The sequence below is a fragment of the Marmota marmota genome, unplaced genomic scaffold, assembly GCF_001458135.2.
Source record: "Marmota marmota marmota unplaced genomic scaffold, marMar, whole genome shotgun sequence".
NCBI classification, from domain to species: Eukaryota; Metazoa; Chordata; class Mammalia; order Rodentia; family Sciuridae; genus Marmota; species Marmota marmota.
Genome location: NW_026000016.1, coordinates 16,485,741 through 16,502,777, shown reverse-complemented (window position 1 = coordinate 16,502,777; position 17,037 = coordinate 16,485,741). Strand labels below are relative to the sequence as shown.

The following is a 17,037-nucleotide window of genomic DNA, read 5'->3' as shown; positions in this document are numbered from 1 at the left end:
AGACTGAAACTTCCAAAATTGTGAGCCCAAATAAACGTCTTTTAAAGTGTATTTACCTCAAATATTTGTTACACCATTTTTAGTTTACTGATGTTATAGAAACTGGTGGCTTATTGGATTTGGCCCTTAGGACAGGATTTTCTAATCTGGACCTGAGATGCAAGTGCAGACTTATAATAGCTCCATCTCATCTCCTCAGTATTATGACATTTTTTTTTGCCCCTAATGCTTTCAGCATATTTTTTAGTTCTTAGGGGAACAAGAAAAAGAAATGAACAAATAAGCTCTGACTGTGCCATGCATTAAACCAGGCACTTTATGTGAGTTAACCCAAATTAACTTCACAAATGGGAAAGCTTGGGCTAAAGAAGAGGTTATGGTAATGTATTTAGTGGTCACAAAACTAGTGAATGCTGGGACAGATGCCAGTTCTGTCTAGCTCCACAGCAGTCTTATGGAAGGACACTATGTCTTTCCAACATAAGCTGCCTCTGAGTTGGCTGACTAATGAAAAGTAGTGCTGAGTGGTTAGTTGCTCATCTCTCAGAAACGGTCAAGCTATCAAAGGGTAAAAAGTTCAACTTATGTGTTACAACAGGCCAATGTGTTCCATATAGTATAATTAATTGCAGATGTTCATTTTCTTTCTGGTACAAAACTCCATTTCTGAAATTTCCATGCAAAATTATAACCAGAATGGTAATCGCTTCTGAAATGGAAATTGTTTTTTGAGAGAATTTTTTTTTTCTGCCTTTTTGGGAGTTGTGCTGGCTTCGATTTTAACAGCTGGCCAATTATGTATTTGTATAAATGCAGTTTAATCTGGCTCAACTTGAAACTCATTATAGGAAACTGCAGAAATGGGAACATGTTGAATCTGGAGAGGGAAGCAACCCAACTCTTATTCTACTTCGATGACTCTCCAGTGGCCATGGCAGTTCAGGAAAACATGATTATGCTGAACACTCAACAAACCTCTTCAGTTTCTACATTTAGAAAGAGAGTGATCTAAGTGAGGAAGTCATTGAAAAGCTCAGACAGAATCCGGCTGATCAGATCAATGATCACTGTATGCTGAGGTTGTCTGAGTATTTTTATCTCACAGTTTCCTGACTCTCAGCTGCTTATGTCACCAACAAATTCCAAGAGATAGGGTAAATACTAGGAAGCTTAGAATTGGTTTCAAAGACAGACTCCAAACTATTGCAAAATAGATGCTCTTTTGGAGCAAAGACTAGAATATACTGGTTAATTAGAAAATTAAAACCTTCTAGATACTTTAATTGTTCATAACTACTAAATAGTAAATATATAGAATACTATGAATAGTGAGAATTTAAATGCCCTACGATACCATTACAAATTAAAAATACATTCAAACATGCACTTTGAAGGAAACATATAAACATATAAAAACATATAAAAAGATGCATTAAACCCAATAGAATGGCTGTTACTCCTCTCTCTGCCCCGTGTACGAGAATGAAATGGAGTAAACAATAAAAAGGAGTAAAATAAGATAGGAATAGTGTGAGAGTATGATTAACTCAACTCTGCTCTTGAGCTACCCCTCCATGAATTAGATTTGCCTAGAATCACATTAGTTGAAGGGCATATTTTCCATACAAAAAGAGAAGGTAATTAAAGGGGAGATTAAAATGTATATAAATTTCTACCTAATTTAAAAAAAAGGTTGCTATCTCATTTAAAACTTAATACAAAAATTCACAACCTGATTGACAGATACTAACGCTTGAAAAAGGGGACTATGGAAACCATCATCACTTGTTTCCAAAGGAAAACAGAGAGTTCTTTCCTTTTCCTCCCGTGTTGAGTATTTATTATTCTCATGGACTGTGTCAGCACATGGAGTTCAAAGGTTTTTTTTAAAATTCTTTTCTTCATGAAAAGGCTTAGACAACTTAAGCAAACAATAATACTTTCAATTGTTACAGCATTTTATGCTTTTCAAAGCACTATCACCCATCTCAGCTTATTTGAGCACCACAGATGTGAGATAAGAAAGTTAAGACTATTTCCAGTTATAAATGAGGGTAGTAAGGTTTAAGTAACTCAAGTAATGTGCCCAAGACCACGTGCCCAACACCTATATGGCAGAAATGACATTAGAATTCACATCTCACCGATTTATTCCTTCACTCATATTATATATTGGTAAAAAGTACCATGTAAACAGTCCTCCCAGTCAGAAGCCTGGCAGTCACCTGAAGCATGGACATTTTCCTCTGGGTTTTTGCATGAGTCTATCTTCTCCTCATGCTATCTCTACTTACAACTTTATTTCTTCAGAGCAGTTTCTCCTGCCTTCCAACTTCAAATATTGTCTCCAATGTCTCTCCATTCTCATTCAATTCCATCATGCAATCACCTAAATTTGTGTTATTTATTTGTTAGTTTATTATCTGCTTCCCACTAGAACATGAGCTCCATAAGAACACATTTAGTGTCTTTTTGGCACCGTTATATCCCTACTTGGAATAGTTAGTTTCTGGTCTTTCATAAATATGCAATCAATATTGTTGAGAACAAAAAAAAAATGAGGCAGTTTCCTTTCATCCAGTAGGTAACTAATTCTTCTCATCCAGTGGGTTACAATTCTTATAAATTTTGCAAGAATCTGGTCTTTTTTCATCCTTATTTCCACTGGTTAAGTTAAAGTCCTCATCATTTGTCTTCTGAAGTATACCATAGAGTCACTAATTGTTCTCCCTCGTTTTTAATCTGTCTTTTCCCAATCCATTTTTTCAACCTTGATGCTAGGATGAGCTATTAAAAAACATACATTATCACCTCCCCCATTTAAAGTATTTAATGGCCTCCTATAGCTTTTGGTTTTAGATTCCAACTCTTTAGCCTGATATTTTCAAGATTGGTTTGTCTCGCCTTATCTTCCCCTACTCTTCTTCTCCCAGTGCTCCAATCACATCAACCATTGACAATTTCCAGAACTCACCTTCTTCTTTTTTACTTCCATACTTTGCAACTGCCATTTCATTAGTGTGTCTATTCATCTACTCCACTGCCATTTAATTGCTTTGCCTAGATAACTCTTACCAATTCTCTAATACTCAGCATGTGTGACAACTCTTTCAGGAAGCCTTCCCTGAGTTTTCTCCCCCCACAGCCTACCTGAAGATGCTCTTGGCATTCTCTTCTGCTCCCACAGTCCTCTCTTACATCTCCATCAAGGCACTATCACCCTTTGTGGGAATCATTTATTAGTTTTCTCTCTCGTTAGGCATTAAGATCAGACCTCATCTTACTCATCTTTAAATTCCCAGCACCTAGTGTGGTTCCTCAAACACAGTAACTCATCAATATGAATTTTCTCAAACAATGAATATTCAGATTTTTGCTCTAGAATTTATTTGGGAGTCATCTATGTAGACTTGTTCAAATTATGAAACAATCAGAAAGAGAATGTTGGATGCATCACTAAATTTAGTACCTTGTAGCGACACACCCTAAAACATAATTAACTTGCAATAAATACAAAAATTGAGGCATGACTAGGTAAAGGGTATCTTACCTAGTCTTGAAAGGGAGAAGCTATAGAAAGGTCAGAATAATTCCCTGGAACAGATGTTATCTGATCCTTAATCAGTCGTTGAGGTGGGGGAAAAGGAAAAAGAGGGTAAGAGACTGTCAGGTCCCAAACATATACAAAGTCCCATCATGGGGTATCCAGGAAGCAGTAACAAGCTCAGAGATCTAAGTAACTAATTTCAAGAGAGTGAGAGATAAGATTTGGGGGCGAGGTTTACAGGAGACAAACCACAGATACGCTCTTTGCAGAGGATAGAGATAAGTGAAAGATGTTGAGACAGCTCCATGTCATCTTCAGGGAAACATGCTAAAATTTGACAACAGTTTTGACAGCAATAAAACTGAAGCAAGAGGGCTGGGGATGTGGCTCAAATGGTAGCGTGCTTGCCTGGCATGTGCGAGGCACTGGGTTTGATCCTTAGCACCACATAAAAAATAAAGATATTGTGTCCACCTAAAACTAAAAATAAATAAATATTTTTTAAAACACCTGAAGCAAGAGACCAATTGGAGGTAAGAGACTGGAGAGTGGGAAGGATAGAGATAAAGAAGATAAGACCTATTCAATGAGTGTTTATGAAGCAATGTAGACAAATTGGTGATCCATGGTTTGTGGGAGTTGAGAGTGAAGAGTCATGTGAGATCACCAAATTTCTGGCTGGGGTGATAGATAGATCATGCTGTCACCAAACAAAATATAATATGCTGTTGTATGTATGTATTGAGAGGTGGGGGAAGTCAATTTCAAATAAGGTCACGTGAATTTGAGAGGCTATGAGATATCCAGGTGGACATGGTGAACAGGTATACTTACACTCAAACTTCAAGAGAGCTTGAGTTTCACCAATACATGGATATTGGTGTGTTGGAGAAGAGGAACATCACCCAAGAAGAGCATAGAAACTGAGACAAAAGGTTAACTATGGAAAGAATTCCTGAAAATGCCACTACTTAGGACATACACAAAAAGAAGAATCACAAAGAAAAAGAATAAACAGTAAGATACTAGGAAAAAAATCTGCCTTTGCAGAAGCCAGGAGAAAAGTTTCTGCCTGAGTGAGATGAGTAAGACTGAATGCTCCAAGCCAAAATTGTCCACAGAAAAAGATGGGGAGAAGCTGTGTTAGGAAGGATTATGGAAGAAATGAGCAAGATCAAGGAAGGGGAGGCAATTAATGCAGAGTCCTTTCCAAAAGTTAGAAGGGAAGAAAAGGCATAGCATAGTCATTGGGAGGATGATATTGTAGACCAAGGAAAGAATTACTCAGATCTGAAGAGACTTAAGAAGCAATATAGGTTGAAAATAAAGAGAGTGGGAAAAACTGATAGAGCAAGATCCTGGAGAAAATAGAAAGAGTTGAACACAAGGTTACCAATGGAAAGTTTTGATACCTCAACCTCTGAACAAAAACAAAACAGTAAAGATAGGGGTGACCAGACATGATTTTGAAAGGTAGGGTGTGTTGGAGAATTCCTCTTGGGATCTCAAGGTTTTGTGTCATACAGGACAGTGAGAAGACTTCAGTGGGGAATGGAAGGAGGTGAAGTCTGGAATAGTTACTGAGGGGCATGGAAGAGCAGATAAACCAAAAGTGTGTAAAAGGAGTGTAATTCAGGCTCTGCTCAGCAGAGGGATTGAGGTGTTTCTGGCTGGTAAGTAGGCAGACAGGGACTGAGGGCAACGAAGAATGCTGACATGAAGCTCAGATGATAAGCCTTGGGTACAGGTGAGTAAGGAGGAAAGAGAGAAAGGTCAAGGCGAAGACTGACGAGATGCATGCAATTGAGAGAACCAAGTATCAAGAGACACCTCAATGAGATCATTGGGAGGTTTAGTGGGAATTAGAGCATTCAAGAACTCTAAAGGTAAGGAACAGAGTCTCAGGGATACTGGAAATTTCTGAAGAGATTAGTTCCAGGTGCTGTGAGTTAGTACCTGCCAATGTTGTTGGACTAATCCTTTTATTTCTATTTTAAAATGTCTGCATTGATACTAGGCAACTAACACATCAATATAAAGATACTTGAAGAAAGAAGAAATTAGCCATTTCACCCATCGAAATTCAGGACTTGGCATGTTTATTGTGGCTGCTATAGTTTTTCTTGTTAATGAAATCATTGCCAACTTTACTTTTTTTGTACCTTCTGTAAAACTCATTGTTATCTTTTTGAACTTGCCAGAGGGCTATCACTTATCACCACCTTTTCTGAATTTATTCCATGCCTATAAGCATAAACAATTCAGTTGGCCTTTAACACAATGATTTCCATTGTTAATTATTATCCTATGTGATAGCGTGCTAGTAAATGTTTCATATTCATCGTGGGCCAAGGAGGGGAAAGGGTCATTGCCTTCTGTTTGTTTGTTTGTTTTGTGGTACTGGGGGCTGATCCCAGAGCCTCACACATGCGAGGTAAGCACTGAGCTATATTAGCCTTTAATCCAGAAACATATCAATTAATAACAAATAACTAGTACATATGACCTTTGCCTCTGAGTACTTAAAATCTAAGTGGGAAAACAAGAAATACAGACATAAAATTAGTAGTATGCTGAAATCAGTCCTTGATCCTTTTAAAAATTTTTACTTTGAGACAGGGTGTCACTAAGTTGCCGAGGCTGGCCTCCAACTTGTAATCCTCCTGCCTCAGCCTCCAAGAAGTTAGGATTACAGGTGTGCACCACCATCTCTGGTGTGTTTGCTATTTTCCATGGGTTATTTATTCCTATTGGCCAATTTGACATCTTTGAACATTGTTTGGGGAAAAGATATATAGCTATACACCATTAGGCAGGATTTCTATGTTCTGGAGGATACAAAAACCTCAAGAAGATAAATAATAGTAAATTAAAGTAAAATAGGTGTGAAATGATGGATTTAGGATATTTACTGCCTATATTTTTAATATAAATAAATTTTTAATTTATAAATTTAATTTTTGTTAATGGCAGTGATTAACAACAGGCTTGGCAATCAGCTCTCATATGCTGACACACCCTGATTTCAGCATACCACTGATTTTATGTCTGTATTTCTTGTTTTCACACTTAGATTTTAAGCACTCAGAGGCAAAGGTCATGACTTAAGTATATTTATTAATTATTTATTATTAATTGGTATGTTTCTGGATTAAAGGCTAAACTACAGGACCAGTATCCATTACTAGTTGCCACATTACCTATTGCAATTGTCCTGCTAAATATGTACTGGAACCATTTGTACTGGTAAAATCATTGCTGTTTGTTAGAGTCACTTCGAAATGAAAATGATCTAGATGTTGAAGTAGAAGGTATGTCTTTTATAGGACCCGAGGTCACATAGTACTTGTATGTTTTCACAATGCTTCTCTATAACCAAACAAATGGTTTGGTTATAAATGTTTCATGAATTGCCCTCAGAGTATAAAATCAAACTGAATATAAAGTTGCATCTATTTCTTAATTAAATGTTTCAGAAATGCACTTCTTTAAAATGTCATCATGTTAATCATTAGCAGTTAATTACATTACTGAAACTCTGTAATTAATTATGCCATATAAATGACATTTGTGGAATCAGATTTGGTGTCAAGAAATGAAACTATTTTTAACTTACTGTGAAAATTTTTTAATTCATCTCTCAGTGCAATATATTATATACCAACATAAACATTTTCAGCTTTTTCTAAATGAGTATAAAATGTACAATTTTCCAAAAATCTGAGGTAGTCAATCATCTTAGAGATATGATATCTGTTCTTCCATTAAATAGCTAATGGTCATTCCATTATTTAAATTAAAATCTTGTAATTTAAGGAAATTCTGCCTTAAAGATGTGCAAATGCTATTTTTTCTTTTCCCTTTTTTTTGTGAATGCTCTTAAATAGCTCAAAGGGATCTAGAAGGAATCATTGTATTTTGTTAAGGGTATAAATGACTATTTCCATTTTTTCCTAATACTGCTTTATACTTCGTATGAAGGGGTAAAGAAGCCAAGTCATCTACCTAGGACTTAATTAAATTTCAACATTCACTGTTTATATAGAAAAGGTACAATAAGTTCAATTTTTAAAGTTCTTTGTGTATTTTGCTTAGCAGTTCTTTATCAGATATGTTATTTGCAAATATTTTTTCCCAGTTAGTGGCATTTCTTCTCATTCTCTTGACAGCATCTTTCAAAAAGCAAGTTTTTTTTTCATGTCAATCATGAGTCACATTACAAGTGTTACCAGGTGTTTGTTCATTACTGTTATTATAATATATTTTCAGTGGTTTTACATTTCTAATTTAATTCTCTCATTCTGTTGTCTGACTCTGAACTGCTAACAGTGTAAATGGTAATTTAAATAAATGATGACTTTGAAAAGGAAACCTCTCTGTCTTTCATCTCACAAGATTTCCAAGTTTACTTTATTTAAATAAATGTTATAATAATTTATTGACAGCCCTTTCCTGGAGGGGCAGACACTCTGGTGCAGGACCACCCCTTCTGACCAGTGGACTACCCATGGGAGCCCAGATCCAGCCCAGACCACCCACTCCAGCCCATGGGATCCAGGCTCTCGTAGGCCTGCCAGAGCCTAGCCTCTGGCACAGGACCGCCCCTTCCTACCAGCAAACTACCACAGGAGGTCAAACCAGTGGCCCAGATCCACCCACTCCAACTTAAGCAAGACCCAGATTCAGGATGCAGTAGTATTCCTTGAGGGACAACAGCAGGGTCTGGAAGCCCAACATCAAGGTGAGGTACAGACAATCTGCACAGCTACTACAAGAATATAGGGAAGAAACTGTAATATTTTAGATCCACACTGCAAGAAAGGAAGACACATAGACAACATGAAAAGACAAGAGAGGAAAGTGCCCCAAACAAACCAGGACACTATAGTAACAGAACCCATGGACAGTGAAGTTGATGAAATGTCAGAAAAGGAGTTCAGAAGGTTCATAATTAAAATAATCTGTGAATTAAAGAATGACCTAAATGAGCAAATACAAGCAAAAACTTATCACTCCAACAATGAAATAAGAGAGCAAATACAGGTAGCAAAAGATTACTTCAAGAGAGAGATAGAGACTCTGGGAAAAAACCAAACAGAAAGCATAACCAACAGACTAGATCACTTGGAAGAAAGAACATCAGATAATGAAGAAAAAGTATACAATCTGGAAAATAAAGTTGATCACACAGTGGAGAAAGTTAGAAACCACGAACAGAACATCCAAGAATTATGGGACAGCATCAAAAGACCAAATATAAGAGTTATTGGAATAGAAGAAGGCACAGAGTTCAAACCAAAGGAATGCACAATCCTTTCAATGAGATAATATCAGAAAATTTCCCAAGCATGAAGAACGAATTGGAAAACCAAATACAAGAGGCTTACAGGACACCAAATGTACAAAATCACAACACATATACACCAAGTCACATTATGATGAAAATGCCTAGCATACAGAATAAGGATAGAATCTTAAAAGCTGCAAGAGAGAGGAATGAGATCAAATATAGGGGGAGATCAATTTGTATCTCAGCAGATTTTTCAACCCAGACTCTCAAAGCCAGGAGATCGTGGAACAACGTATAACAAATTCTGTAAGAAAATGGATGCCAACCAAGAATCTTATATCCAGCAAAACTAAGCTTTAGATCTGATGCTGAAATAAAAACCTTCCTTCCGTGATAAACAAAAGATAAAAGAATTTACAACTTGAAAGCTGGCACTACAGAACATCCTCAGCAAAATATTCCAAGAAGAGGAAATGAAAAACAATGATGAAAATCAGCAGAAGGAGGGATTACACTAAAGGAAAATCTAATCAGAGAAGAAACCAAGTCACGTTAAATACCAAAAATAAACAAAAATGGCTGGGAATACAAATCATGTCTCAATAATAACCCTGAATGTTAATGGCCTAACCTCACCAATCAAAAGACATAGACTAGCAATTGGATTAAAAAAAAAAAAAAAAAAAACCCAACACTATGCTGCCTCTAAGAGACTCATCTTATAGAAAAAGACATTCACAGACTGAAGGTGAAGTGTTGGGAAAAATCATACCACTCACATGGACTGCGGAAGCAAGCAGGGGTTTCCATCAATATATCAAATAAAGTAGACTTCAAACTAAAGTCAACCAAAAAGGAGACTAAATAATATGCTACTGAATGAACAATGAGTTGCAGAAGATATCAAGGAGGAGATTAAAAATTTTTTACAGGTGAATGAGAACACAGATACAACATATCAAAATCTTGGGACACTATGAAAGCAGTTCTAAGAGGAAAGCTCATTGCATAGAGTTCATTCCTTAAAAGAAGAAAAAGTCAACAAATAAATGACTTAATATTACATCTCAAAGCCCTAGGAAAAGAACAAATCAACACCAAAAACAGCAGAAGACAGGAAATAATTAAAATCAGAGCTGAAATCAATGAAATTGAAACAAAAGAAACAATTGAAAAAATTGACAGAACAAAAAATTCAAAAAGTTGTTTTTTTGAAAAAATAAATAAAATCATCAGACCCTTAGCCATGCTAATGAAGAGAAGGAGAGAGAAAACTCAAATCACTAACATACATGTGAGAAAGGGAATATGACAACAGACACTACAGAAATACAGAAGATAATTAGAAATTATTTTGAAAACTTGTACTCTAATAAAATAGAAAATATCGAAGGCATTGACAAATTTCTAGAGTCATATAATTTGCCCAAATTGAATCAGGATGACATACACAATTTAAACAGATCAATTTCAAGTGATGAAATAGCAGACGCCACCAGAAGTCTACCAACCAGGAAAAGCCCAGGACCAGATGGATACACAGCCAAGTTCTACATGACCTTTAAAGAAGAACTAATAGCAATACTCTCCAATTTATTTCAGGAAATAGAAAAAGAGGCAGCAACTCCAAACTCATTCTATGAGGCCAATATCACCCTGATCCCCAAACCAGGCAATGACATATCATAAAAAGAAAACTTCAGACCAATATCTCTAATGAACATAGATGCAAAAATTCTCAATAAAATTCTGGCAAATCGAATATAAAAACATATCAAAAAGATTGTGCACCATGATCATGTGGGATTCATCCCAGCAATGCAAGTTTGGTTCAACATACGGAAATCAATAAATATAATTTATCACATCAATAGACTTAAAGATAAGACTCATATGATCATCTCAATAGATGCAGAAAAAGCACTTGACAAAATACAGCACCCCTTCATGTTCAAAGCAAAAACTAGGGATAACAGGAACATATCTCAACATCATAAAGGCTATCTATGCTAAGCCCCAGGCCAACATCATTCTAAAAATGGAGAAAAATTGAAGACATTCCCTCTAAAAAGTGAAACAAGAGAGGGATGCCTTCTTTCACCACTTCTGTTCAACATAATTCTTGGAACACTGGCCAGAGCAATTAGACAGACAAAAGAAATTAAAGGAATACACATAGAAAAAGAAGACTTCAAATTGGCACTATTTGCTGATGATATAATTCTATACCTAGAAGACCCTAAAAGTTCCACTAGAAAACTTCTAGAACTAGTAAATGAATTCAGCAAAGTAGCAGGATATAAAATCAATACCCATGAATCAAAGACATTTCTGTATATCAGTGACAAATCGTCACAAAGGGAAATGAGGAAAACTACCCAATTTTCAATAGCCTCAAAAATAAAATGAAATAAAATAATCAACTTAACAAAAGAGGTGAAAGATCTATGTAATGAAAATTACAGAACCTTAAAGAAAGAACTCAAAGAAGACCTTAGAAGATGGAAAGGTCTACCTTGCTCTTGGATAGGCAGAATTAATATTATCAAAATGACAATACTTCCAAAAGCACTATACAGATTTAGTGCAATTCTGATTAAAATTCCAATGACATTCCTCATAGAAATAGAAAAGGCAATCATGAAATTCATCTGGAAAAATAAGAGACCCAGAATAGCTAAAGCAATCCTTAGCAGGTAGAGTGAAGCAGGTGGCATCACTAAACCAGATCTTAAACTATACTACAGAGCAATAGTAACAAAAACAGCATGGTATTGGCACCAAAACAGGCTGGTAGACCAATGGTACAGAATAGAGAACACAGAGACTAACCCACAAAACTATAATTATCTTATATTAGACAAAGGTGCCAAGAACATGCATTGGAGAAAAGATAGCCTCTTCAACAAATGGTGCTGGGAAAACTGGAAACCCATATGCAACAAAATCAAATTAAACCCCTATCTCTCACCATGCACAAAACTCAACTCAAAATGGATCAAGAACTTAGGAATAAAACCAGAGACCCTGCATCTAATAGAAGAAAAAGTAGGTCCTAATCTCCATCATGTGGGATTAGGCCCCAACTTCCTTAATAAGACTCCTTTGCCAAAGAATTAAAATCAAGAATCAATAAATGGGATGAACTAAAAAAACAGTTTCTTCTTCACAAAAGGAACAATCTGTGAGGTGAATAGAGAGCCTACGTCTTGGGAGCAAATCTTCAGCCCTCACACATCAGATAGAGCACTAATCTCTAGAGTATATAAAGAACTCAAAAAGCTAACCACCAATAAATAAATAAATAAACAAATAAATAACCCAATCAATAAATTGGCCAAGGATCTGAAGAGACAATTCTCAGTAGATCAACAAATACATTAAAAAAATGTTCATCATCAGTAGCAATTAGAGAAATGCAAATCAATACCACTCTGAGATTTCATCTCACTCCAGTCAGAATGGCAGCTATTATGAAGACAAACAACAATAAGTATTGGTAAGAATGTGGGGGAAAAGTCACACTCATACATTGCTGGAGCTGCAAAGTGGTGAGTCAATATAGAAAGCAGTATGGAGATTTCTTGGAAAATTGGGAATGAAACCACATTTGACCCAGTTGTCCCTCTCCTTGGTCTATACCCAAAGGACTTAAAAACAGCATACTACAGGAACACAGCCACATCAATGTTTATAGCAGCACAATTCACAATAGCTAAACTGTGGAACCAACCTAGATACCCTTCAGTGGATGAATGGATAAAAAAAATGTGGCATATATACACAATGGAATATTACTCAGCAATGAAAGAGAATAAAATCATGGCATTTGCAGGTAAATGGATGGAGTTAGAGAAGATAATGCTAAGTGAAGTTAGCCAATCCCCAAAAAGCCAAATGCCAATTTTTTTTATATAAGGAGGCTGATTCATAGTGGGATAGGGAGCAGGAGCATGGGAGGAATAGATGAACTCTAGATAGGGCAGAGGGTTTGGAGGGGAAGGGAGAGAGCATGGGGTTATTAATGATGGTGGGATGGAATGATCATTATTATCCAAAGTACAGGAATGAAGACACAAATTGGTGTAAATATACTATGTATACAACCAGAGATATGAAAAATTGTGCTATATATGTGTAATAAGAATTATAATGCATTCTGCTATCACATATAATTAAAAAAATAAAATAAAAAATAATTTATTGACAAAAGAAAAGAAATAAAATAAAAAATAATTTATTGACAAAAGAAAAGAACAGAAGGTTTTTATTTTAATAAAGTCCAACTTACCAATTATTCCTTTAATGGATCCAAACCTTGGTGTTTTGTCTAAAAAGTTGCCATACCCAAGTCCCCTAGATGTTCTTCTGTTATCTTGTAAGAATTTTAGACTTTTGCATTTTAAACTTAGAACTATGTTCCAGTTAGAGTTAGTTTTTATGAAATGAGTAAAGTCTGTGTCTAGATTCTTTTTGCTTCTAGATGTCCACTTGTTCTAGCACCATTTGTCAGAAGTATATCTGTGCTCCATTGAATTGCCTTTGCTTCTATGTCAAAGATCATCTGACTCTATTTGTGTGGAGCTATTCCTGGGTTCTCTATTCTGTTTCACCAATCTAGTTGCATATGCATTTGCCAGTGCCACACTGTCTTGATATCAACAGCTCTATAGTAATTCTTGAAGTCAGGTAATGTCAGCCCTATGACTTTGATCTTCTCCTTCAATATTGTGTTGTGAAGTCTAAGTCTCTTGCATAAGTTTTATATAAACTTTAGCATAAGTTTTTTGAGATCCACAAAATAATTTACTGGGTCTTTGATTGAAATACCATTGAAAATATAGACCAAGACAGGCATGGTGGTGCATGCCTGTAATACCAGCGGCTCAGGAGGCTGAGACAGGAGAATCGTGATTTCAAAGCTAGCCTTCCGCAATGGCGAGGTGCTAAGCAACTCTGTTAGACCCTGTCTCTAAATAAAATACAATATAGGACTGGGGATGTGGCTCAGTGGCTGAGTGCCCCTCAGTTCAGTCCCCCCCCAAAAAAGAAAATAGAGACCAGGATGTTAAAAATTGACATCTTGATGAGATTGAGTTTTCCTGTCTCTAAACACAAAATATCTCTCCATTTATATTTGATGTAGTTCATCAAAGTTTTATAGTTTTCCTCATTCAAATCTTGCATTTATTTTGTTAAATTATATCTAGGTATTTGGTTCTTTTAAATGCTACTGTCAATAGTATTGTGTTTTTAATTTTAAATTCCAATTATTCTTTATTGTGATACAGAAAAAAGTGGCTAACTTTTGTATATTAACTTTATATTGTGCAAACTTGCTTTAATTGATTATTAGTTCTAAGAGTTTTTTGGTTAATGCTTTTGGATTTTCTCCATAGAGAAGTATATCATTTGTGAACAGTTTTATTTCTTCTTTCCCGATCAGTAGGTATTCTTTCTTTCTTTCCTTTTTTATTTTTATTTTTTCTTGTCCTATTCCATTAACTAGAGTGTATAGATGTTGAAAAGGAGAGCAGAGAAGGAATATCCTTGCCTTGTTCCTGGTCTTTGTGAGAAAGTTTCTAATTTCTTGCCATTAACTAACATTAAGTAGAATTTTAGTTAGCTGTAGGGTCTTTGTAGATGACATTTATCAAATTGAAAATATTCCTTCTATTGCTACCTTGCTGAGAGTTTTTATCCTGGTGTTGGATTTTGTCAAGTTCTTCTTCTGCATTTATTAATATGACCATGTAATTTTTCTTTTGTGACCTATTGACATTATGGATTACACTAACTGATTTTTGAATGTTGACCTGGCTTTGTGTATCTGAGATAAATGCAACCTGGTCATTGTCTCAGTCAGTTCGGGCTGCTATAACAAAGTACTATAGATGAGTGGCATAAACAACAAACACTTATTTCTCACAGTTTTTGGAAACTTAAGAATCCCAAATCCAAGTGTCAAGATTGCCATGTTCTGGTGAAGTCCCTTTTCCAAGTTGTAGATAGCTGTTGTCTCCTTGTATACTTATTTGGCAAGAAGAAAACTTGAGAGCTCCCTGGACTCTATTTTATAAGGGCACTAATCCCATTGGTGAGTATTTTATCTTCATGATCTAAATTACCTTCTTAAGGTAGAATTTAAAAATATGAATTTCAAAGGAAACAAACATTCATCTGTAATAGTCATAATGTGTAATTCTTTTTCTACCTTTTTGGATTTGATTCACCATTTTTGAGGATTTTTTGCCTTCATGTTCGGGAGAGATATTTGTTGTTAGCCTTATTTTCTCATAATGTCTGTCTGGTTTGGGTATTAGGGTAACCTTGGCCTTATAGAATTAGTTCAGAAGTATTCCTTCTGCTTCCATTCTCTGTAAGAGATTGAAGGGAATAGATATAATTTCTCTTAAACATTTGTTAAAATTCATCAGTGAATCCATTGAGCTTGGTGTTTTCTGTGGAAAGTCAATTAATTTTTTCTTATATAAGATCAATTTTATTTTTATTTGTTTTTTTTAATTATACAGGACAATAGAATGTATTTTGATATATCACATATACATGAAGAATAACTTCCCATTTTTGTGGTTGTACATGATGCAGTTACACTGGTCATGTATTCATATATAAGCATAGGAAAGTTTTGTCAGATTCATTCTATTCTTTCCTATTCCCAATCCCCCATCCTTCCCCCAACTCCTCCCTGTCCAATCCGGTGAACTTCCACTCCCTACCCTATTATAAGTTAGCATCTGCATATCAAAGAGAATATTCAGGCATTTGTTTTTTGGGGGGATTGGCTTCTTTCACTTAGCATGATAGTCTCCTCTTCCATCCATTTACTGGCAAATGCCATAATTCCATTCTTCTTTATGGCTAAGTAATATTCCATTGTGAAATATGTACCACATTTTTTTATTCATTTATCTATTGAAGGGAACCTTAGTTCCATAGCTTAGCTATTGTGAATTGAGCTGCTATGAACATTGATGTGACTGCATCACTGTAGTATATTGATTTTAAGTCCTGTGAGTAAAGACTGATGAGTGGAGTAACTAAGTTGAATGATGGTTCCATTCCAAATTTTCTGAGGAATCTCCACACTGCTTTCCAGAGTGGTTGTACCAATTTGCAATCCTACCAAATCCTTGCCAACATTATTGTTACTTATATTCTTTATAATTGCCATCTGACTAGAGTGAGATGGAATCTCAGTGTGGTTTTAATTTGCATTTCTCTAATTGCTAGTGATGATGAACATTTTTTCCATATATTTATTGACCAGTCATATTTCTTCTGTGAAGTGTCTTTAATTCCATTTCTTTAGTAGATATGGCCTTTTTAGATGGTCTGTTTCTTCTTTTGTGTTTTGGTAGATGGTATCTTTCAAACAATTGGTCCATTTCATCTAAGTTTTCAAATTTGTAGGCATAAAGTTATTCATAATGTTCCTTTATTATCTGTTTAACATCTCTGAGATCTGAAGCAAAGTTTCTCCCTTTCATTTCTGATATTAGTAATTTGTGCCCTATCTTTTTTCTAAGACTGGCTTATTGATTTTATTTATATTTTCATGATACTAGCTATTGTTTTTTTGTTGGTTTTCTCTATTGATTTCCTGTTTTCAATTTCATTTATTTCTGCTCTACATTTTATTATTCCTAACTTTCTCCTTACTTGGATTTCATTTACTTTGTGGTGGCTCGCACAGGGAGCGACTGAGGGTAAGTGAAACTGCTCGCCCCTGAGGGCAGGGCGAGAGGATGGGCAGCCATTTTAAGATTCCTCTTTTATTTTGCTTCACTTTTGTTTTAAGTTGCCTGTCCCTGGAGATGAGTGAGACGGAAGAAAAACCGCTCACATCTGAGGAAAAACTATTTACGTCTGAGGAACAGATAGGGAGAAAGGACGGATGCACATGTCAGGAGGATAGAAAGGCTATAATGACTTTTTGTTGTTCCCTTTTTATTTCATTCTGTCTCGGTTTTGTTTGGCGTCATCTTGTTGGGTTGTATTATAGTAGAAATACGGGATCAGAAATTAGTAAAAAACAAACTGAAAGAGTGTTAAGTAAATTGTTAGAGGAAGGAGGCATCTCAGTAAAATCAAGAACAGTCAGGGCATACGTTGATACAATACAAAAATGTAGCCCATGGCTTTTTAAGGAGGAGTTGTTAAATATATCACAATGGAA

At 35.6% G+C, this 17,037-nt stretch overlaps 1 protein-coding gene across 1 annotated transcript in view; it reads right to left on the bottom strand.

Annotated features, from left to right (window-relative positions):
* The window catches only part of Wdr64 (WD repeat domain 64), a 140,074-nt gene that overhangs the window by 75,616 nt on the left and 47,421 nt on the right, over nt 1-17,037 (bottom strand). The gene's annotated exons all lie outside the window — the stretch shown is intronic.